Source organism: Pezoporus wallicus, unplaced genomic scaffold (genome assembly GCF_028554395.1).
Source record: "Pezoporus wallicus isolate ANWC-B61680 ecotype Strahan unplaced genomic scaffold, APGP_CSIRO_Pwel_v1 contig_5069, whole genome shotgun sequence".
In the NCBI taxonomy this organism is placed as follows: domain Eukaryota; kingdom Metazoa; phylum Chordata; class Aves; order Psittaciformes; family Psittacidae; genus Pezoporus; species Pezoporus wallicus.
The window spans coordinates 385,726-409,737 of record NW_026642361.1 but is presented as its reverse complement, the minus strand read 5'-3'; the positions used below and the strand labels follow the sequence as shown (position 1 = coordinate 409,737).

Below are 24,012 nucleotides of genomic sequence, written 5' to 3'. Positions count from 1 at the left end.
AACCCTTTCAAAGATGAAACCTGGCCAAATCAAACCTTATCCTAAACTCTTATAGCTTAATTACCTTATTTTAAGCTTCAGCTACTGAGATTTATGAGTGGTTTGGCAGAGAGCAACACAGTAGACATAAACATAAACCACACTTTTTGAAAACCAATCAAATTCTCAAATCTTAAAATAAATGAAAAAAAAACCCTCTTCTTCCACCCCTCTGCACTACCCAGTAAAGAGTACTTTGGTAGCATGTATCTTCTGATATATATCAGTAAAGTACTTTATTTGGTATATGCTGTCATACTTGCCTTCAAGAACAAAAACAAATGTCCAGCATAAGAGTTTCTCAACCATATAAACAGGCAACGTCTGCTAAAAAGTGTCATAATATTTATATTTATATATTTATTAATATTTATATTTACTACAAAAATAGAAACGTTTCACATAACTTTATGTTAATGTCTGTGCTCATGCATAATTATTATGTGCTTGTGTAAGAAATACATCATATTAAAGGAGATAATTTAATGGTCCCACAATGCTAAATTACATATGTTTTGTGATCAAACTATTTGTAACTGACTATCAATGCAGAGTTCAATATTTTACTTTTGCCTCCTACCTTTTTAATATGTCCTGATACTCTATTTCTTATTCACATAAATGCTTAACTTTACTTATTTCAGCAAAAGATAACTTATTCTAATAAGCCTATTACAGACCCATTAATGTCAGGCATCTAAGGAAAGATCTCTATCAACTGCCTTTCATCATTGCCCTCTCAGACAATTTCATTCTTTTGCTCCTTAAAACTCTTCTGGAAAGATGGGAGGCAGCATCTTTACTCATTTGCCAGCTGTCCAGTGACACTTGCCATCTTTCTTTTATGCACTTGCCTGCCCAGCTCTGTTACAGGTCAGCTTTATCTTCTTCACTTATCTTGGAGATTTCTTTCTCATGTTTTATGAAAACTCTTTAGAAGCAATATTTAACTTTCTATTTCTAATTGACCCATAGATTCCCCATTGTGGAAAGTTGTGTCACTTTTTTTTGCTATATTTTGAACAGCAACCTCTTCCTAAATGCAGTTCAACTCTGATCCTAAGAGGGTACTTTCAGTTTGCATACAAACAGAAATAGTGGCAAAAATCCCTCTCTGAATTCTTTACAAATTGTTTACAGCTCTTCCTATCACACTGTTGCCCAAAAATCTCAAGATGATAGATATCTGTGCATCAAAACACCAACCCGTATGATTTCCATGTAGGTTATCTCAAGTGTATGAAAATGTTAATGTGCCTTACAAAAATAAGAGGGCTATTTCAAAGTCTCTAAAATCTCCCCCCAAAAGATGCTGTAGTTAAAATACATTTGCATGCTAAAACAACCTGAGTCCCCAGAAGAATAAGTAGACTTTCTTCCCTTTGAGGTTAAGATAAAAAGGTTTAGGGAAGTAGACTATAGATCACTCTATAGTGACTGAGTACCTTTGTCAATTCACTGCATTTCATGGACATTTAATCCATTGTGAGCACTATGTAGAGCTACATACACTGTTTATTTGCCTGTGAGCTCTTTATATCATATTACCTTTCTATGCAAAAGAGTGGTCCTATAATTCAGCTTGGACTTCAGCGCTATCTTTATTTTCAATGTATGTCCTCATCTTAAACTGGCTAAAGGATATACAATGTAAAACCTTTCCTAATGGGTCCCAGAGAGCAAGGCTGATAAAATATATTCATTTATCAAAACCTCTACTTCAGCCATCAACATGCTCATTGGAAATTACCATACTTTTTTAGTAGAGGCCCTCAGGAACTCAAGATACTCATTACAGGTGCTGAATGACAACTGTATAAAGAAAGAAAAAGGTCATCCCATTGTTAATGGGTTTTCCACGTTGCACCAACAATGCTAACACACTTTACATCAAGCTAATTGCCAAGCAGCAAAAGTGAAACTTTTCTCTAGATTCATGCTCTTGATTATTATCTGTATTAGACAATTAAATTATGTTAAAATATTATATAAAGAAAAGATTCACATCAAAACAAGAAATAAAAGTTACACAAATAAAAAAATAGTTTTGTTTTTTTTTTTTAGTTTCTATACATTTAGACTTCCAAAAATTTAAAATTTTACCTGAAAAATACATACAAGAATTTTTTACTGAAAATAATTTTAGGATTAATTATGTAATTTTTTAACTACTGTAATTTATTTAATAGATCATTAAGTAGTGTTTAATATAGCTAAAAAGTTTGCAACTTTTTTTACAGCTTATGTTTACAACAGCAAAAGACCGAATTTGATTATAAATAAGATTCTTCCAGTGCACTGGTATTCTGACATTCATTAAACAGCTTGACTTCTTTTGTGAGTACATCCTGACCAGCAAACTTTGATATCTTATATTCTAAAACAGTGATGGCACTAAAAGAACTTAGAACTGGGGCATAGGATTCAAAAGAGTTCTTACTATTGTTCACTGTAATACAAAAGCAAAAAACAAAATCCCTTCTTCACCAAGCACTTAAGACAGACATTCCTGCAGTCTGGCAATCTGGTGTGAGTTTTCTGTCTTTTAACTGTTTGCGCTAGATACGGTGAACGCTATCAAAATATAACTGTTACACTTAATTATGTGTATTAATGTGCATTATTCTTAAAGAAAATCCATGACCCTAACACAGTAATAGTATTTGTAAATATATTTGATTTAAGATCTCCTCTAGGGATCTGCAGATAAAATAAAACACCACCTTAAAGCATCTTTAGCAAAATGGATGTAGAGTTCTATGGCACCAGACCTTAGAATACTGGAAGGTATGACCAGGGGAGTATAAACCAAAACATCTAACAAACAAGATTGGTTTACTCAGCCAAATCACATTTTCTTTATGCTCTACAGTCACTGAGGAATGGAACTTAGTAGGCTTGTAGAAAGCATCTGTTAAGTGTGCATATTCAAAGTTGAAAGCATTTTTAATAAACATTTATAGTTACTAATGGTGTTTTAGCTGTTTCATGATCATATACCTAATGCAGCATAGACTAAAGCAGGGAAAAGAACAATCTCCTAATGAGCTCTTCAAAATTATTTCATAGGAATATCCACAACAAACTGATAAAAGTTAGAATACCTTACATTCAAGTCCTGCACCAGTGCAACCATATTAATTTGAGTAAGTACTAAGTCCTGGCAAACAACTTGAGCTCAGGAGTTTTTGAATCTCTGATTCATTATCTCTCCAAAGACTAAATCCTTTTCCCCAGGAGTTAAATTTTGGTTTAATATTGCCATTATTATATGAGAAAGGCTTAAATACTTAAAAAGCAGAAAAATATATTGCTCAATTTAAGTAATTGTCTTCGATTAGCAAATGTTAAGTACTGATGGGAAGGAAAAAAAAAAGGAAAACAAAATTCAATAAAGCAATACTTAGGCCATCAAAAAAAAAAATACGGTAAGGGCTTTTCCTCTCTCATTTAGTTACTTGAGGATATCCACATAAGATTCTTCATATAAGGAATTTTAAGTATCCTTAGAAGAAAGTCAGTCGTGCATGTATGACAAGCTGTTTGTCAAACAACAAGTAAACAGGACAACGCTTTATGCATAAACATTAGCATATAATGGAAATATATTTCTGAAATTGTTATACCTGTCAATTTTTATTAAGTATAATTATACCCACCAGGCAACCATTTAAAACATCAATTTCAAATTTAGCTTTAAGGCGCTCATTTAATGTATTTTCAAACATATGCTCATTACTACAATGATCTGGAATGAAACCTTTGCACATTTCTAGTGCATAATAAATACTTAAAACCACTGGTTATTGATATCTATGATATTTTGAGAAAAGCATAATGTATACATTACACATTACCTTTTTTTTTCCTGAACACTTGCATTCTCTGTCAGACTGCAAATCCAATATAAAGCTCTATTTCAGCATCGTCTCAGCTGCCCTTTTTTTTTCATGTTGAGATGATATATACAGAAAACAGCCAAAAAGCTTTTTAAAGAAATCACTAGGCAGTGTTTGTGCATCTCATGCTGGCAGATCTTTTTTCAGGTGACATACTATTACTACAATCAAATAGATATGACTCCAGCCCAAAAATTTTAGAAGTCCTGAACTGCAGGAAAAAATGTGTATCATATCTCCTAGAAGTAACTGCTTCAGAGGAAAACAGGTGAACAGGACTGAAGATTAAACTGTGAGGCAGGGTTTAAACTGAAGGACTCAGGGAGCAAGGTCCAAAGTGACAATGCTCACGCCATCACATACAACTGGGGAATAAGCCAGGCCAACCAGACCAGTGATAAATGTTCCTTAGAAGCTTCCCAAGAGGAGAATCAGAAGGCCAACCACCTCTAGGGTTCATGGGCCCTGATGAGATGCACCCCAGAGTGCTGAGGGAGCTGGCAGATGTGATTGCTAAGCTGCTGTCCATCACATTTGAAAGATCATTGAGAACAGAAATGCCTGAGGACCGGAGGAAAGCCAATGTCACTCTAGTCTTCAAAAAGGGGGAGAAGAAGGACCTAGGAAACTACAGGCCAGTCATCCTCATCTCAGTCCCTAGAAAGAAAAGGGAACAGCTCATCCTGAATGTTATCTCTAAGCATGTGGCGATTATCAGGAGTACTCAACATGGGTTCAGCAAGGGGAAATTATGCTTGGCCGATCTGATAGCGATTCTATGGTGAACGACTGGCTGGGTAGATGAGGGGAGAGCAGTGAATGCTGTCTACCTTGACTTCTGCAAGGTTTTGACACTTTCTTTCCTTTAAAAGTCCGATGAGTGGACAGTGAGGTGGATTTAGAACTACCTGAATGGCAGAGGTCAGAAGGTTGTGGTCAGTGGCACAGCCTAGTTGGAGGCCAGTGCTCCCCAGGGGTTAGCACCAGGTCCAGTCTTATGAAACTTAACTCATCAATGACCTGAATTGACTCTGGGACAATGTGGGACAGAGTGTACCTTCAGCATGTTTGCTGATAATACAAAACTGGGAGGAGTGACTGGTACACCAGACAGTTGCACTGCCATACACTGAAAACTGAGCAGGCTGGAGAGCTGGATGGAGAGGGACCTAATAGAGTTCAACAAAGGCAACTGTAGGGTCCTGCACCTGGGGAGGAATAACCCCATGCAGCAATACATGCAAAGGGTTGATCTGCTAGAAGAATGACCTGAGGTCATGGTGGACAGCAAGCTGTCCACGAGACAGCAATGTGCCCTTGTGGACAGTAAGCATTTATCATTTATGTGGATTCTTTTTTATCACCTATTTGTCAGAGATCCTGAATAAATTATTTTTTTAAAGCAGTTTTAATTACTGAATATTTTAGTCTACATTACAGATTCGCCTACATAAGATTAAAAAGAAAAGGTCATCACTTGGTTAAGTGACTGAAAAATTTCAGGCAACTCACTTGAAGATTTAATTTGCATTTTTCAGGGTACTTTGGAATACTAGCCTGACGCTTGGTCTTCTGCCAAAGCACATGCTTCTGTTTACCTTTTCTTTTTCATTAAAAAATACTTGAAAGTATAAGGAAAACACAGAATTTTAGAAACCAGAATTAAGTGCACAAAGCATTGCTGTATCTGTCCAAGATCCTTATCACAAAGATTAGGTATATTCTGCTTCTTACAAGAGTGACAGGAATGCTGCATTACTAATTGCTATCTCTGTTTCTTTAGAATACCTAACAACAGAGGTAATATTAGGAATTTAAGAAAAGCAAGTGGTGCTAATAGCAATAGATTAAAGCAATTTGTCACTGGGTTTGATTAAGAAAGTTAGATTTAAGATTATAATAAGAATTTTTCTGGGGGAAAGATACATTTTATCAGCTTTTATCAACAAAGTGCACTCATAGCCCAGAAAGCCAACTGTATCCTGGGCTGCATCAAAAGCAGCATGACCAGCAGGTTGAAGGAGGTGATCCTGCCCCTCTGCTCTTGTGAGACCTCACTTGGAGTATTGTGTGCAGTTCTGGTGTCGTCAGCATAAAAAGGACATGGAACTGTTGGAACAAGTTCAGAGGAAGGCCACAAGGATCATCGGGGGTCTGGAGGACCTCCCATATGAAGACAGGCTGAGAAAGTTGGGGCTGTTCAGCCTGGAGAAGAGGAGGCTGCATGGAGACCTCATAGCAGCTTTCCAGTATCTGAAGAGGGCCTAGAAGGATGCCTGGGAGGGACTCTACATTAGGGACTGTAACAATAGCACAAGGGGTAATGGGTTTAAACAGGGGAAGTTCAGCTTAGATACAAGGAGGAAGTTCTTTCTGCGAGGGTGGTGAGGCACTGGAATGGGTTGCCCAGGGAGATTGTAAATGCTCCATCCCTGGCAGTGTTCAAGGCCAGGTTGGATGGAGTCTTGGGTGACATGGTTTAGCGTGAGATGCCCCTGCCATGGCAGGGGGGGTGGTACTAGGTGATCTTAAGGACCCTTCCAACCGTAATTATTCTATGATTCTATGATTCTATGAACTATAGGAACTATAACAATAAACTCTCCAGCCTGACTCCTGTGAACATAAAGTTTACATTTTCCTTTCCTGAGTAAAACAACCCAGACTATTCAAGAGACTTAAATGATATAAAAATCAGACATTTGCATTTATTTTGTTCTTTTGAGGTATTACAATGAGTAATACCTGGATAAACCAGACTATTCTAACCAAGCATGGTCCAATACATTATAGTGATTCCTGGCAATAAAAATAAACATTGCTAGAAGCAATACTTAACTTTTTACGAAGTCAAAGAAACCAAGAAGAAAAGAAGTTCCTATGTAGTTGTACCTCATCACATGCAAATGTTGGCAAATTACATTAATAATTTGAAGTGTTTTCCTATCACCACTGTATGGAGAGAACTGAAGAACTGCTTACTGATCTATACTCTAGGAAATATCTGCATACTATTTAAAATTTTAAGAATGCCTGACTCAAATGGGTAAAACTCACAACAGCATTGCCTTTTACTCTGCACTTGGTAAGCATGTTACAGCTCAGACCCATAGAAGTGAAATGACTTGTGTTTCCACTGGTCCAGACCCCCCATGGCACCCTGGGCACAGGAAGGTTCTGAAGGAGAACATCCATCTCACAGAAAATCGGCTGCTCTGTGACTGGTTTCTTTCAATCTGCCAATTTACACCATGTGACCAAAATGACAGAGAGTTTTCTCAAAACTTTAAGATCAAAGAACATTTTTCATTGGGCTCCCTCCCACCCAGATCATAGGTACCATTGCATTGCTTGACTTTTCAATGTTCTCCGCAATCATCAGTATGTGACTGAATTTATGATAAGCAGATATTGTCTGAATGACTTATATATTTGTTTTCAATTAAAATCTTATTTTTTATTATTCCAATATTAATTCTAATATTAATCTGATAATAATGTTTTGCCACTTCTTTGGCTTGGCAGCTGAGCATTTGTTGATTAATTAAATATTAGACGGTAATTCTAAACTACAGTGTTTACATTCTGTATTTTCTCACTACGGAAATAAAGTTATAGACCTCAAATTAAAAATAAATCCATGGTGCAACAACAGACTCCACTAAAGTTTTTCCTTCTCCACCTACTTTTCTTCCTTATTTCTTATGTGAAGATTAAGCCTGATAGTTTGTAAAGCAAAGTTGGTATTGAAAGCTCAGTATTTTTTGTTAGAGGTATATAAAAACGTTTCATTATTTCATACATAATTGAATTCAAGCGGTACAGAGTGAAATTGAGAAAAGCTAATCAATTTAATATGCCAATCAATAGAAAAACATTAGATTAATACCAAAAGCCTGTTATTACTTATCCACTTTTCCTATACCAAGTTTGATTGGATGAAATCTCCTAAGCGATTCCATGCAAGTAGCTTGTTTACCTTGTGAATTGCAGATTTGAAAATTTAACATCAAGTTTGGTAAGCTACGAAGTCATTGCATACAGCCTTACTTTCTAATCACCTCAAATCACAGTGATATATAGGGCAAAACCCTTTATATGTACACAAAATCAAAAATGTTATACACTGAATATGTATATTACTTATTGAACATTAAATATTAAAAAATTGCTGTAACATTTATGGCAGCTATTTTTTTTTTTAAATGCATACTATATTTCTAAAAAAAAAAACCTGTAGTAGAGAAAAAAAAAAAAAAAGATAAATCTTCCATAATGGTATAGTGGTAGCTGATTTTTGGTCCTAACTGGTAATTAATGCTAATCATCAGTACCTAATATAAATCTGATATAGTTTGTAATAGGCATGAGTATCAAATCTGCATGCTGGGATTTTTTTTTTCTGGAAAGGTCATTTACATGTAACATTTTTTTTCACCTCTTCTCCTCAATTGCCTTTTCCCCTTAGAAAAAAAAAAAAAATCCTTAAATTTAGGATTCTGTGATGGAACAAATACTTTTAGACTAAATTCAATTTCAAGCTAATGCTTACTGAACCAAATAAACTAAATGTGTATGAGCTATAAATTTGAAATCATGCATAAGAAAAGCAGGTGAATAACTAGATAACACTACGTCTATGAAACACCAATCAAATTATACAAACATTTACAGAATATTTCCACAATCTGAAAAAGACTTGCTTGAACAATAGGAAGATGCACCTTGTATTTCATCTTGCATCTTCTGTTTATATTTAACTACTCATCACTTATATTTGGCAACTGCAAAAAAGGGAATAATTTTGCAAATTTCAGACCCTAAATCCAACATTTTATTTGCAAAATCTTTCTGAACTATCCCTAAACACTTTTACATGGTCAAAAGTAATCAATAAAGGTAATTAATTCAGTCCACCAAATTTGCTTCCTTCAGTTATGGTCATCCTAAACAACAGATTAATGTGTTTCTGTGGAAATTGGATATGCACCAGACACCTGAATCTACAGGAAATATTTTAGAATTTGATTGTGGAAGGACTAATTATTAATTTTATTTTAAAATATTGTTTTTTTCAGTCTAGGTCAAATTAATCTAGTGTAAATTACTTATCACTAGTTTAGCATAACTGTCAGTCATTGGTCTATGAGTACTTCCTCTTTTTATGTATTACTTCTAAAAGTTAATAGTTAATACATAACATTCTTTTCCAAAAGCTTGGCTATCTTTTACCACTACACACTTTCTAAATCCTTACTTTTTCTGTGGCTTTTCTGAACACTTTACCATTTTTTCATCCTCTTTTTTGAACTCGGAGTGTCAGAACTGGACAAAAGAAGGTAGCCAAAGCTGTTCAAATACCAAGTGCAACACTTTTATTTTTTGTCATTTTCTTCATTGTCAACTGGGTGATATATATTTAATGGAGTTTTTTCAGTCTATTGTTTATCCTCCATGGTATAAGTTTTTTCACAGTCACTGCTTCTAAAGATGAAGGTGCCTGTGTGCATCCTTGGATTTCTTCATTTCTACACTACTCAGTTTACACTGGGCTGCACTGACACACTTGCTGGTTCTATTAATCCTATCTGTTGAGCAATTCATATCAATGGCACATTTAATCTCATCTTTGTCAACTACTAATATCGCAGTCTTCATCCCACATTCAAATTTCATCAGTGTTACTTCTCTGTTTCCTTTCAAGACACAAATAAAAGCTAGGTGAATGCCACCAAAGCTATCAGTGATTCCTGTAGAATTAAAGCTCATATCCACCAGCTCCTACACAGAAAAATATTTTCAGATGTATCAGATGGACTTTAAATAATCAGGACTAATTATTTTAAATGTCTATTTGCTGTTCACCCTTGTTTAATCTGGCCATTATTACTTGTTCAAATCAGAATATTGCTTAGCATTGATATTGGGCCTGTTAATTCTCTCTTTCTTTAAAAAATACATTTTTTTTTTCCATTTCTGTTGATTTTCTTTGCTATTTTACAGTTCACAAACAGTAACACGGGAAGACTTGGAAGTATCAGATTCTTAGGTACAGTTTATCTGCATTCACAAACCTATAAATGCCTAAATCCAGTGTCACCATTAATATAAAAGGGGGTTTTATTAAATGAAAACACAAGTGAAATAGGAATATATATGGAATTCTATCCAGTCATAGAAGTCATCTTGCCTTTCGTACTCGAATGAAAATATTATAAAATAAACCCCAGTACTTATCTTCTAATTTTCATACATCACCCCCTCTGTTCTTCCTTAATTAAATAAAAATCCATTCATTTTAACTTTCCAGCCATGAAAATTTTCCAACGACTTTAAGGAATACCAAAGAATTGAAATTCCATATTCACAAATGAACATTTATGATTCTCATATTGTCCAGACTCACAGTATTTGTGCATAGACCATTAAGAATTCCTTCTCTTTGTATTTCTAACTGGTTTAATTCATTGTTAAAATTCATAATTTGGCTTTGTGCCACCAATTTAGAAACCTAACTTGCATCTCAGTTTTACTGAGTTTTACTCAGTAAATTCAGTTTACTTCTTTTTTACCCTTCCACTTTGTGGCAGTAACTATTAAAATGTTGTAGCAGTCAGCATGTTAGGTCACTGTGACTAGTGGAGTAGATGGTCTATAATATCTGCAAATTTAACACATATGCTGCATTCATACTTCTAGAAATTAAAGAATATTTAGGGAATTAATACAAAGTTGCTTTAGAGATCTGTAGATGATCCAAACCTTTTAAAACGCTTGGATTGTGTTTTGTTTTATTTTTTTCCATGCAGAAACAGAAAATAACAATCAGATAGTAGGAATTTTTTTTTTTAATGATGTGCTCTGCAATTCTGGAGTTAAATCAATAACACTATTGAACACGCAATATCAAGCTAGAAAGGAATTTTACATATACAGCAGCAATTTTACTTTTTAAAAAATATATTACTTTTTGTCTGTAGTTTTCCATTTCATTACTTATCACCCAAACCACGAAAATTTTTCAGGACTTCATTTAATAATTAGAATAAGTACAAAACATGTACTTTCTTACTCTGTGTGTATTTGTGTGCAAGTGTGCGTGTATTCTTTAGAGATTAATTAGTCTCCGATAAGAGCTTAACTAAAGATGTCTATTCAATTTCATGGGACTTTCTGCAGTGAAGAAAATCCATATTTTTAAAAGTATCTTCAGGAAAACACAAGAGTGTTCATTCTCTCTCTTTTTGGAACAAGATAGCCAAGTATACATCAGAATAAGTAAAATCTTGAATATAAAATATTCAGTGAAGAAACATATAATCAGGATATTATGTTTACAGAACTATATTAAATCCATCCGGCTGTTTGGTAAATTTGAGTTATCTTTCCCTCACAGAATTATATTTTTGAGGAAGAAATCACAGAAGAATATTTACTCAAAAGCTGCCTAATTAAATATGACAGCTTCAGTTTAAAATAACTGCAAATACAAAAACCACAAGAGGCTGTGTCTAAACAAATATACAAACTGAAGACTTAAGATAAACCTTGTCTTTATCAGTGTGATCTGACTGTGCCTACACAGGAGAAATGCGAATTCTACTGACAGAAAAATAGAGATTAGAAAGCAGTGATTGTGTATAAAAGTGTAACCATACACTAACAAAGATTTGAAATCAAAACATATTTTTAATAAAAATTATTAATATTTCTAGTATAATGATGTCAAAAACCAACAAAGTGAAAGTCAAATAAGTAAATGGCAAAGATAATATTACACAAACCACAATTTACCACCTTTTGATATATGCTTCATGATTGCTCCTTGAGTAACAGTTACATGAATTCTTTCTCTTCACCTTGCCCAGCTGTCCTGAAGTACAGGATAGACAGTTTTAACAGAAAGTTATGTGTTGGTTTTATGTTCATTCTTCAAATTATGCTCATGGTTGCTGTGTATCACTAAGATGTTTCTCTCAGAAAGTACTTATGAACGTTTTTACTGTAACCACTGCATCATAGAAACACTATACGTTTAATAAATGCATATCTAAGCAAAGGATGCAACAATATTTTATGGTATTTTAAACATTACTGCACATATCTTAGATTCTCCATAAATGTGTGTTTTTTTCTGTGTACTTAGGGAGTGGCTTGCACTGTGCAATATTGTTCTCTAGCATCTCCTCCTCTTCCTCCCTCCCCACCCATGTGACTGCCCCTTCTTACACTGCATGTGGGATTTACTTAAGTGCAGTCAAGTCCAGATGGGTACGTGAAACAAGAATATAAGGTGGTTTTCAAATTTTTTCACCAGGTTATTTTTTTATTGTGACTTCAACCCCTTAATCTTGCAAACAGATAAGCATCAAATTGCTTAATGGAAAATTCTTCATTGAATTCTATATATAACAGTCACCTTTAACTTTCTGTATATATGCATAAATACATGCATATTAAGATATTTCTATTTTATTGTTCTATATATATGTATATGAATGCAAATATCACATGTGGTACATGCAAACAATCAACTTTTATACAACTACAAAGAAAGCATATCTTAAGAAAGTTTTGCATCAGTGCTTATAAATCAAAGTTTCCTTAGTACCTTTAATGAAAAATGTAAATAACTTTTCCCAGTTTAAACATAAAGATATGGCAAATGCCCAACAGAATTTTCTGTGCAATAAAAATATTTATTTTAACCTGAGATCTATTTATCAGCTAAAAGAAAATCTATCACTGCAGTATTTGAACACTGTAGCTATGAAATAGTGAAGCAGCATTATTCTGAAGATAAACAGAAATATTTAGTTATGCAGATATTTCAGGACTTTCAGGCAATATCATTATTTTCAAGGTCAGATTATAGACCTGAAAAATCTACAGAGAAACTGCATAACATTTTATTGCATATGAATGGCTTTTAATTTTCCAAATACCCTACTGCTACATCCATTAAATTGATTTTACCAATAGTACTAACTCGATTTTTTGTAAAGATAAACCACATAGGATTGTTCATTATTTTATTTATTTTACCTTTAACTGGAAATTTTCTTACCTAATGATGTGGGTGATCTGTTTAAAAAAAAATTAAAAAAGCTGAGATTTAGCAACAGTGCAAATATATGCACAAATGAGCAAGTAGTAAGAAGGGAAACACAGTCTTCATGTAACTCACACAAAGTGTACTTCCCCTATGACTCAGTATCCTAGAACAATGGAATGATTTAAAGTGACACCAATTCAAATAATCAGCCAGAAGAGAATACATCTGCTGTTAGGTGAAGGAACTCTTCACAGATTTCTTCATTCATTTGGGTTTATTAGCTATATACTGTCGTAAGGCAAGAACACTGAGTAGAATTCATGAAATATTAGTAGAGTTGATTACCACAGCTACTTCAGAAGTCAGCTAGGTTGTGGTTGTTTTCTTTTATGTGTAGGAAAGAATTATTAACATTAGCTTAACTATGTACATGTGTTAAGGGATACTCTATGTTTTGGCTGTGTTACAAAAGGGAGCCTCTGAACACCAACCTCTTTAAAAATAGTTCATATTTGATAAAGCTTGACACAAAAAGGAAAAATAGCTAATTTATTATTTTTAGTCTTTTTATATCATATAAACCTCTATATTTTTATTAGAATTTTCATGCATGCTATAAATTAAATATGTGTCATCTCAGGCCCTTAGAAACAAAAAGACCATGTAATTCATCACCTACCAGAAATGTTTTACAGGTTAAATTCAAACATTTGTTCATTGCTTAACAATAAATATTTGCTTATACATATTTTTTTCAGTGCATGGGTATGTCTTGTTATTTTGAGGTATTAGTGACTGTCAGAGCCTTGGCAAAATTGATATTGAGAAATAGGCAATATAGTTTGTTTAAAGGCATCTTACATTGACTAGTTCTGTCTTAATGGTTCCACTTGTATAAGCTGGAGTTTGAAAAGACAATTGCCACACTCAATACTTAGAATATGAATTTACTTTTAAACTACAGCCTCCTGAATGCTTGATAGGAAAGGGGCTATTCTTTTAGAATACTATCATTCAAGCGTGTTTATGTGCCAAAGGAGTCCACTGGTTTAGGTATGATTGCTATGTAAGTTAATTTCAATCACATTTAGTTTATTCATTCTGTTTCATTCTGAAGGAACAAATTCATTCTGATCATTTCATCTGTGGCTGAGAAAATTGAACTGTAATAGATAGCAGTCCCAGAAGAAATTGCTTGGTGTTAGAGCTGCAAGTAATTGTTAAACTCCCACCTGTCTCAGGGCAGAAAGCATGTCCTTGATTAGAAAAACAAGTAGGGGAAAGAAAGGGATGAGAGGAACTATGCTTGTAGTTAATGGCTATGTTGTCATTGTGTATGAAATTCTCAACAACTAAGTCATATTTTCTATTTTTAACTAGAATGTTAATTCATATTTATAGCAAATATTAATATTTAGAGCCTATGCTCTTTATTTCCCACATCTTTTATAAAGGTAGATATCCTATGAATACAAAACAATCTGCTAGTGAACAGATAAACACACAGTGATAAGACACCTACTTCTATTCATTCTTGTTAAATTATGTACTTCTGCCAACTCAGCAGTAAAGACAAGTTTAGTTGTTCTCCTGAACAAAAAAAAAAAAAAAGATGAAAATTCAACCCATGGTCACAAGAATATTTTGATGATTTCTAAGATTGCAAAGAATATGATTACTGAAAATTGTATGGAGAATATTTTTCATGTTCCTGATTATATTCCAAGTGAGACTCATTTACACAATTACCAGCATGAATGACAGAAGAAGAGTTTTAAAGGCCTATGTTCCTCCAAGACTCAAGATTTGTCTTTGAACACAAAAATGTAGGTCATGTATACTGTCACCATAATGATTTTAATTAATTATCTAAAGGTAATTAGTGTTCATATTGGAAGATGAAAATGGTGCAGTTATGTTAGATCCCTAGAAATCTTTTTACTATTTATCAGAAGACAGCATAAATATTCTTGAACTTTCAGACTTTAAAAATGTAAGCAAAGTTAAGCACATAGGCTAGGGTTCCACCTAGTTTAGGAAGCTTCAAATAGTAACAGACTAAACTCTCAAAATTAAGGAAGACTCTCTTAAAATCTTTTTTTTCCCTAAGTCAGTATACCCTGGGAGCATTGAGAAACTGCTACCTGGTAGTCCTTTGAGGAACTTGAGTTTTAGGTTTAGAAAACCAAACCTTTCATTTCTAATAATATTCCTGTAGTAATTAGAGCTTCTGACCCAGACTTGTTTGGGGCAATTGACTATCACACTCAGCTAAACAGCAGGAATTTCAAGCTATCAAGTTTTCAAGGTTGACCCATGACCTCTATTTTTCAGAAAAGTGTATTGAGAGCCATGTTACTCTCTACAGGGGATTTTCCTTAGATCCAGGCTGTGCACTGCGAGTCAAAGATAATAGGAGCTTGATGCTAAGATCTAATAGGAAGAGGAGCCCTTTATCATTAGCAAAGGTTGTTTTCTTTTCTTACATTTAGGGACTTATTGAAAAAGCTAGAGGACAGAAGTGTACCCACACAAGAAGAAATCAAAGGATTTCCATTCTCAGAGGAAACCTTCACAAATTAAAGCAGATACATGGTCTCTGCATTTCTTTCTGTCTCTGGCCTTCTTGCGTCATGACTCACCTTTAGAAGGCTGACTGCATTTCAGACTTGGTAATCTGGTGGAAAGGATATTTCAAAATGGACTAAACCTCCATGAATTTACTGAGTGATTCAGTAAATTGAAATAAGTTGCTCTTATCAGCTAATTCTATGCAGTTCCTAGCTGAACAAGTCTTCAGCCTTTTCCTTTCACAGAAATTTTTCGAACATTAACTCTACACACAGAGCTAAGAGAAAAGCACAACAGATGAAAAGTATAATTTGTTTACTGTACTGTTTTCATTTCTCCAAATTACTGAACCATGTAAGACAAAAGACATTAAAAAAGGTAAATCTACTATTAAATGAGAAAAGCCAACCTGTTTCTAACCATTATGCTGCTAGGAAACTAATGAAAAATATATTAAGCCACTAATAAACAACTTGAGTTCATTAAGAAAAAAAAGAAAACAAATTGGCAGACACATCACCAGAACATTGAAAACTAACCTCTTTCATTAAGGCAAGCAAATGTTAAAGCATTTATACTGCTTTCCCTGCCATTTTGAAGGATTAAGCATAATATGAAATAGCTTCAGAAATGCCACTCACTCTGTCAGGTATCAGTTCAAGGTAATATATGCAAATTTTATGTTCTTGAAAATTACTGTGGTTTGATTTGTTGTAATAACGTTGTATTGCCTATAGCTTTTGAAACACCAGTTACAATAGCTAGGTAAGCATTGACAATCTATTTCTGCATATATTTATAATGAGATGCATTTACCTAGGTTTTAACCTAGAGAAGTTTCAACTTTCGCAATGGAAAAGTTAATATAGTGAATGCACTTAATGTTCAATTCGTCAGGTATTTAGTAATAATACAAGTTAAAATAAAAACTAACAATCTCTTTGAATTACATTATTTCAACTCAAACTTCATTAACTATATTTTTTATTTTCAGAATTACCTTACTCTCTCTTCAGTACTTGATGCTACACACCTGGGTTTCTGAAATCTAAGAAAACTGTTGTATGATGGTAGTGAAGAGTTTTTCTATTTTTTTTCTTAATCCTGAATTTAGTATATTATGATGATCTTGTTTATAGTTTTTTCAAATATTGAAGATCTATTTTGTGTTGCCTATGAGAAACAAAAATTCTGTTTTTCACTTTAACAGGATTTAAGGTATCAGATGAAACACTATTTACAATAGACATCTGTGCAAAACTAATACTTAATACAATAATAAAAGAACTATTTTTTTTTCTGCTTAATTGTTATGATTCCTAATCTGTCTCAGTGTATACTGGGCAGTGAATTGTTTTGTCTTTCATTGTAAGGTTTGAGCTATGTTGTTATCAGAAATTCATATTGATGTAAGTCAGCTAATAGTATCCCATTGACACTTTTGCTTAAGAAATGTCTCCAGGATCTCACCATCTTTTGATACAGTAATGTATTATATATATATTAACAGAAAAAGGAGAGGGAAGACAGTTCCTGCTTTACTTAAAAAACCCTCCATTATCCCCCATCAACAAGAACAGTTCCTCTCTTTCACATACAACAAAATAAAACCACACAAAAAAAAAACAAACAATAAAATAAACAAAATAGTAAACCATACAGAAAAAGAATGATTACATCCTATCTTCAATATATCCATATTCAAAGAAGCTCAAAAAACGGATGTGCTGAAGTGTGTAAATTAACTGCCTCTACTGAAAAATGTTATTGGACCAGATGCTGTTCAATTTGTCCTGAATACAAAAATCCTACGGGCCCATTCTCAAAGGTTTTTCCAGACTAATTTTAGGCAGTGGAAATTAGATCAACTTCTATCCAAACAAGCAATGAAAGTTCTTCTTAAGCGTTTCCAACTTTAATTCAAGTATAGAATGCATAGCAAGACAAAATGCCTGTTCTGGCTCCTCTTACTATTATTTTGTAAAAAAATGAAATTGTTGATGTGGAACAAGATGTGTTTGATGTTTTATCTAATTGCTCTATAATGAGCATCTGTCTCTATAGGTCATTTATGTCAGGTGTATATAATACAGCATCTTTTATTAAATACTGCAGAAAACAGTTTCAATTTGATGACCTCTTAAACAGATATCAGTAATATAGGGCTGATTTTTTTTTCAGCAAAACTAGAAGGAACTATTATTTATTCATGAGGCATCACACAAAATTCATTAGCACAGATGTTACTGCAAGCACAAAGAATTCCAAATGAACATGATGGGTTATAAATTGAAATTAAAATTGATTACAAATGCAAATCTTAATAACTGCAGAAACAGGACTATGTAAAGCCATGACGTTGTGTACAGTATTTCTCTCTCATGAGCTACATAAAATATATATTTATGGATAGTGTCAAGCTGTATCTATGTGGGTATATCAGAAATGAGCCAAAACTCACACATATCATTAGTGCCAAAGCAGCCATTTAGTGAAACAATGTGGTAGTGCATACTCTGTGCCAGGGGAAACAGCCTTGTTGAGCAGTCTTTCCAGGGCACTTTTGGAATAAGTAAATTCCGGTTTTCTGACTGCATTTTCATTAACAGTTCAGCTGATACCTTTAACAGTGTTAATATATCTACTGAAATACTTAAGATCTCAAATCATCTGTCCATTTCCAAAAGTGGTAAACATGCTGTTAGACACAGGTAATGTATTATTCTGCCAGAAAGTGTTTTGGTAAAATGGACACAATTTTTTCAATCTTTATTAGGAACATGTGAGAGGTTAAGTTAGCTTTATAAAAGCATAATCAGAATTCACAATCCCAATTGTGATAAATATTATCTCTAATTAGAGCAGCCTGTGACACACTTATTAATTACATGTTACACTTAGAAAAACAGAAATTACAGTGAGAAAAAGTACAGTACTATGAGAGAATGACTGCAGATTGAATCTATTGGTTTATTCCTTTCTCTCATTTTGTTACTGATGCTGTTATACTTACCAACCATGCAGCTACGCAGTTTTAGTACTTACACACATTACGTTGTACTTACATAATTACATTATGATGTGTAAACCTACATTTAATTTTTATTGCTAGGATATATGCCATGATTTCAACCAACATGTTAGTACTGAAATTCAAGACTGTGAATTTAGTAAATTTTTTTTTTTTTTTAGTCCAGCAAATTCCCCTATTAAAGCTTCACAAGAAAAATGTGGCCAAATAATTAGGCAAAGTTCTATGCAAAATTGAGACAAACAAGGCAATCCTGAAATTATCAAATTGCTATTCCTTTAAAAAAGATAAATTACACTTGCTGTTACTATCTATCTCAAAGGGGAAATTATCCATCTTGTCTTTTCTCTTAAGATAAAACCTATTAATTAAACTTTTAAGTTTTAACTGAAAGAACAAAATTAGACTTAATTCTGCAGCTAGGTCATAGGAATAAGTTTCAAGGAAAACATATATTGCCAGTTCAAATGAATGAGGTATTATCATGACCTTCTTGCTTGGTGCAGCAGGATTATTTCTCTTTTGAATATATATTTGTCATGAACAGTACTTCTTTAGATGGCAAACTGGAACTACTCAACTTCAGGAAAAGTATTCAGGAAATAAATCTGAAACAAAAATATTTAAAAGTCCTTTCTGCAAGGTAGACAGGAATTTCAAGAAATATGGGACAACTGAGCAGGACACATAAACAGTTAGAAGTGAAGTGGAAAAAACATAAGAAGAATAAGATACAGAGAGGAATGACGCATGTGTTGAAAAATAAAAATAGGGGGAGGTAAACATGAAGTTAAGAATGCATTATTTAGACAGAATGGCAATAATAAAAATAAGAGAAAAGTTTAAAATAATTTATAAATAAAAGCTACATGACTGGGTATACATATAAAAAGACTTCTATAGATCTAAAAAAGGAAGAAAATAATAAGCAATTTTCAGATTTTGTCACTTGCAAATTACATGACTCATCGCAGGAGAGTGTGAAATTTATACTATTCAAGGTTGTAATTCTTTATATATCATATGTTTTACAGAAAGGAAGGATTGGACCAGATTTAAAGCAGATATATAGATGTATTAAAAAAAAAAAATTTAAAAAAACACAGGCAGACAAAAATTTCCAAAATTGGAAAGTAGAGATTGGTTGCAAGTATAACATGTGTTATTGACATATTGTATGATGTGCACAAAATACCAGGCAGGAAACTTTTTTATCATTATTTATTTTATTAATACCATCTAGATATTCAGGATTAGCTTTCAAATGATAATAACTTTCAAATGATACTAAACAAAAATCTAAAAATGACTTTTTTTTTCCATTTCTTTTTTTTTTTTTTCTTAAATACAAAAGAATTGGGGATTTTACTTAAAGTTATTAATAATTTCCACATAAGTAATCCTGCAATACTTAAAGCTTATGCTCAAAGGAGTAGGATCATAGATTTACAGAATCATAGAAAGGTTAGGGTTGGAAAGAACGAACTAGTTCCAACCCCATTGCCATAGGTAGGGATTTCTCACCCTACACCATGTCACCCAAGGCTCTGTCGTTGAACACTGCCAGGGATAGAGCATATACCACTTCTTTGGGTGACCTGCTCCAGTGCCTCACCAGCATCACAGTAAAGAACTTCTTCCTTATATCTAAGCTGAACTTCCCCTGTTTAAGTTTAAATCCATTAACCCTTATGCTATTGCTACAGCCCCTGATGAGGAGTCCCTCTTTGCCATCTTTGTAGGCCCCCTTCACCTATATTGGAAGGCTGCTATGAGGTCTCCACGCAGCCTTCTCTTATCCAGGCTGAAAAGCCCCAACTTCCTCAGCCAGTCCTCATATGGGAGGTGCTCCAATCCCCTGATCATCCTCGTGGCCCTTCTCTGGACTTGTTCCAACAGTTCCATGTCCTTTTTATGTTGAGGACACCAGAACTGCACACAGTACTCCAGGTGAGGTCTCACAAGAGCAGAGTAGAGGGGCAGGATCACCTCCTTCGACCTGTTGGTCACACTCCTTTTGATGCAGCCCAGGATATGGTTGGCTTTCGGGGCTGCAAGCGCACGCTGCTGGCTCATGTTCATTTTCTCATTGACCAACACCCCCAAGCCCTTCTCCGAGGGGTGCTCTGAATCTCTTCTCTGCCCAGCCTGTAGCTGTGCCTGGATTGCCCCATCCCAGGTGTAATATTCATCACTTTCACCATATAAAGAAAATGATGATTAAGAAAAGCATCATCAATAAAAAAATAAGACATGGTAAGGTAAAATAACAAAGTGCTTTATCATATTGAATCATGTAATAACTTAAAGTGTAGAACTTTGTTCTCAAACGCAGACACTGTATGAACAAATGTTTTATAACAAGGATCTTCAATGAAATGAAAATAAAATACTTTGACATGTAACCTAAAATCAGATTTCAAAGGAGGAAAAAAAATATTTTCCCTGTCTTTCAAGGAATAGATTTTTGTTGCTCACTCTGTCTGTGAAATTCTTTGAACACCTCAGGCCTTTTCTCAAATGAAATATATCAAAGGAATTTGAGGTAAAGCTACTTGCCTTAAATTACAAGTTTAAAGATCAGGTAACTTTGAAGACATTTCAGCTCTTCAACTGAAATAAATAATATAGATGCTGGACTTGAGAAAAGCTAAATAACATACAGCAGGATGTTTGAATCTTAATTTATGCTGCTGCCTTTGAAACCCAGTGATACAAACATGCATCAATTTTGAGTCAGGGAAAAAAAAAAAAATAAGAAGAATCCAACAGTTCATCCTGCTGAATAAAAGCCTCTTGATTATTATAAAGCACATGGAAAACTAAAACCAAAGACATATTTGGTCATTTATGAAATTTCAGATTACTTCTAAAACACATTGGTAGTGCAATATTTTGAGAAATTACACTTCTCATTGATAGTAAATATTGTCAATGATTTCATTTGGCACCTTGTCATCTCTGTTACTTTTGTGCACATAAACATTTTTATGTGACTGTATCTCCAAATCTGAAGAATGATACCTTAAATTCTTAAGCATACATTTTATATTTTGAAGAAGGCATTTGGTTAAACTTTCCAATCTTCTCCTTTGCCAAAATAATCAAGAATTTTACTTAAGTGTAAACATACAAACACATCTTTTCAATTTGAGCAAGTACCACTCTCAGTAGTGGCCCTGGGTATGTTTAAAATTAATCTTAAACGTTAGACCTCACAAGCCTCAGGATTAAGGGGAAACATCATTAACAACATAGAAAAAACTATGGATTCAAGAGATGATACAAAGTAAAATTCTTAAAAAAAAAAAAGGAAGCAATATACATCTCTTAATCTGTTTTTATGAAGAGCTGTTAAAGTAATGGAAGGTTTATGATAACATAGTATTGAAAATGAAAGTGGAAGGACAATAAGCAGGACATTTTGTGATTTAAGCCTTGCAGTAGAAGATAAGGAGCAGTGAACAGAAGACTGGCAAAATGTTACAAGGAATACTAATAGGGCAAAAATAATGTTAAAATAAGAAAGTTCACTGAAGAACCTTTATTGGTTATAAATAGTGAATTGATAGTAACAAGACTAGCAGGTAGCTGATGAAAGAAAAATAAAGGAAAAGAAACCCATGGAAGTTCATTTCACATCATAGTTCACACCTTGTGCATCATTGACTAGTAAGGCAATAACTGAGTTTGGTAGTGATGCTTTCATATTAAAAGAATATTGGAGCATTGAAAACATGTACTTTTCTTATGTATCATCAAAACTGTTCTTTCCTGATAGAGAGTAAAGATGAATAAAGATAAGTAAAGCCTGAGGCACCTGATGCCCACAGCAAACATCTAAGATAAAATCATCAAATCCAGCAACCTTAATTAATTTTAAAAATCTTATTATAAAATTGCTTAGCCTAACTAGACTTAGTTATACCATTTTAAAGACAAAATCTACTTCTACTTCAATGATTTTATGGGAAAACAAGGCTTTTTTTTTTTTAAATATTATTATTTGATATAGCTCAGGACATCTAAAATCTTTTATGTTGACAGATTACATTTGCCCCTTTTTTAAGGCCATCACTGGGGCATATTTTCTGTATTAAATGTCTTCCTTTATCATCTTTTAACCCCTTTCCTTCCATCTCTTCAATTACATATAACTTTATGGTCTTTTATACGCCTATTCATAGATCTGGAACCACTTCCCAGAAAATATCAGTAGTCTCAATATGTTCCCAGCTCATCTTTTCTCTGATTCATTCTATCTTCAAAAATCTTGTTGCTCTTCAGTGGTAAATTTACCACTGAACAGTATATCAACCTATACTGTTTCCAGCCTATGCCTTTTTACTGTTACTGGAAAGTCACAGTTTACATCGTATATTGTACCATGTTCTGTTGTGACATTTGAGTAGTTCTTCTTAAGATCGGGTGAGAAGCAAAAGATTTCCAGTGTTTTGACATCAATTTCCATCCACTATTAGACTGCAAATAAAGGAAGTTGACTTCTTTGTGGGAAGGGAAAAGAAACACAAGAATTCCTCTAAAGATGTACTGATGTGGCTAATCTCTCCTGGATGGACTGAAGTTCAAGATCTGTATCACCTTATTGAGAGTAGGGACTGAATTGCTGCTCACCTAACTGGTGAGAAAGCAACATTCAGGCTGTAAAAGTAGTTACTTCCTCCTGTTTATGTTATTTTCTGTATATTATCAAATATTCCAGAGGAGGAGAAAGAAGAGCTGGAAAATCATGAATCTCATATCTATTGTATAGGAACATCACCTGGCACAAAAGAAACCCAAGCAAATTAATTCTACCAACTCAAAGAGAGGGAGGGAGATTTGTTCCTGGAGCTCCTACAGTCCACAAGCGACCCCTCTCACTGTTTTTTTTCTCAGTGGGTTTGTATACATACATACATATTCAGTCTTGGACTCAGTAAAGCTTCCACGCTGATATTTTTATTAAAACAGCTCTATTTTGAAAAAAGATATATTTTAAATAACCTGATCTTTTTCTTTTTCTAATAATTCTCAACTGTATCTCTTATATAAATCATACATAATATAACATAAAGGCAGTGAAAATATCATCTGAATTTCTGTCATCACAATAGTCTTGCTTGACTAAATTCTCATCTGAAAGTTGCAAGTGAAATATCATATGTAGTACAGGAAATACAGAATAAGACTTTATTAGTATTAGCTTATGATACTCTTCTTACACACTGTGTGAAAATGATATTTAATAAAGCAGCATCCTTTCAGCTTATATGAAGAATGATTTTCTTTCATTTAAAAAGCAAACTGCTCGTTACTCATAAATGTATTTACATATACCCAAATAAAAACAAACAAACAAGCAAACAAGTTATGTGCAATTAAGCAGCTAGGTTAACCTATACAAAATTAAACCA

At 33.7% G+C, this 24,012-nt stretch overlaps 1 protein-coding gene across 5 annotated transcripts in view; it reads right to left on the bottom strand.

Annotated features, from left to right (window-relative positions):
- MGAT4C (MGAT4 family member C) overlaps positions 1 to 24,012 on the bottom strand; it is a 389,392-nt gene that overhangs the window by 315,478 nt on the left and 49,902 nt on the right. The window contains exon 2 of one of the 5 annotated variants that reach the window (XM_057429368.1): positions 19,085 to 19,203. The exons of the other annotated variants lie outside the window; for them this stretch is intronic. The gene's annotated coding sequence lies outside the window, so the exon portion shown is untranslated. The remainder of the gene's footprint in view (positions 1 to 19,084; positions 19,204 to 24,012) is intronic. 5 annotated transcript variants of the gene reach the window in all.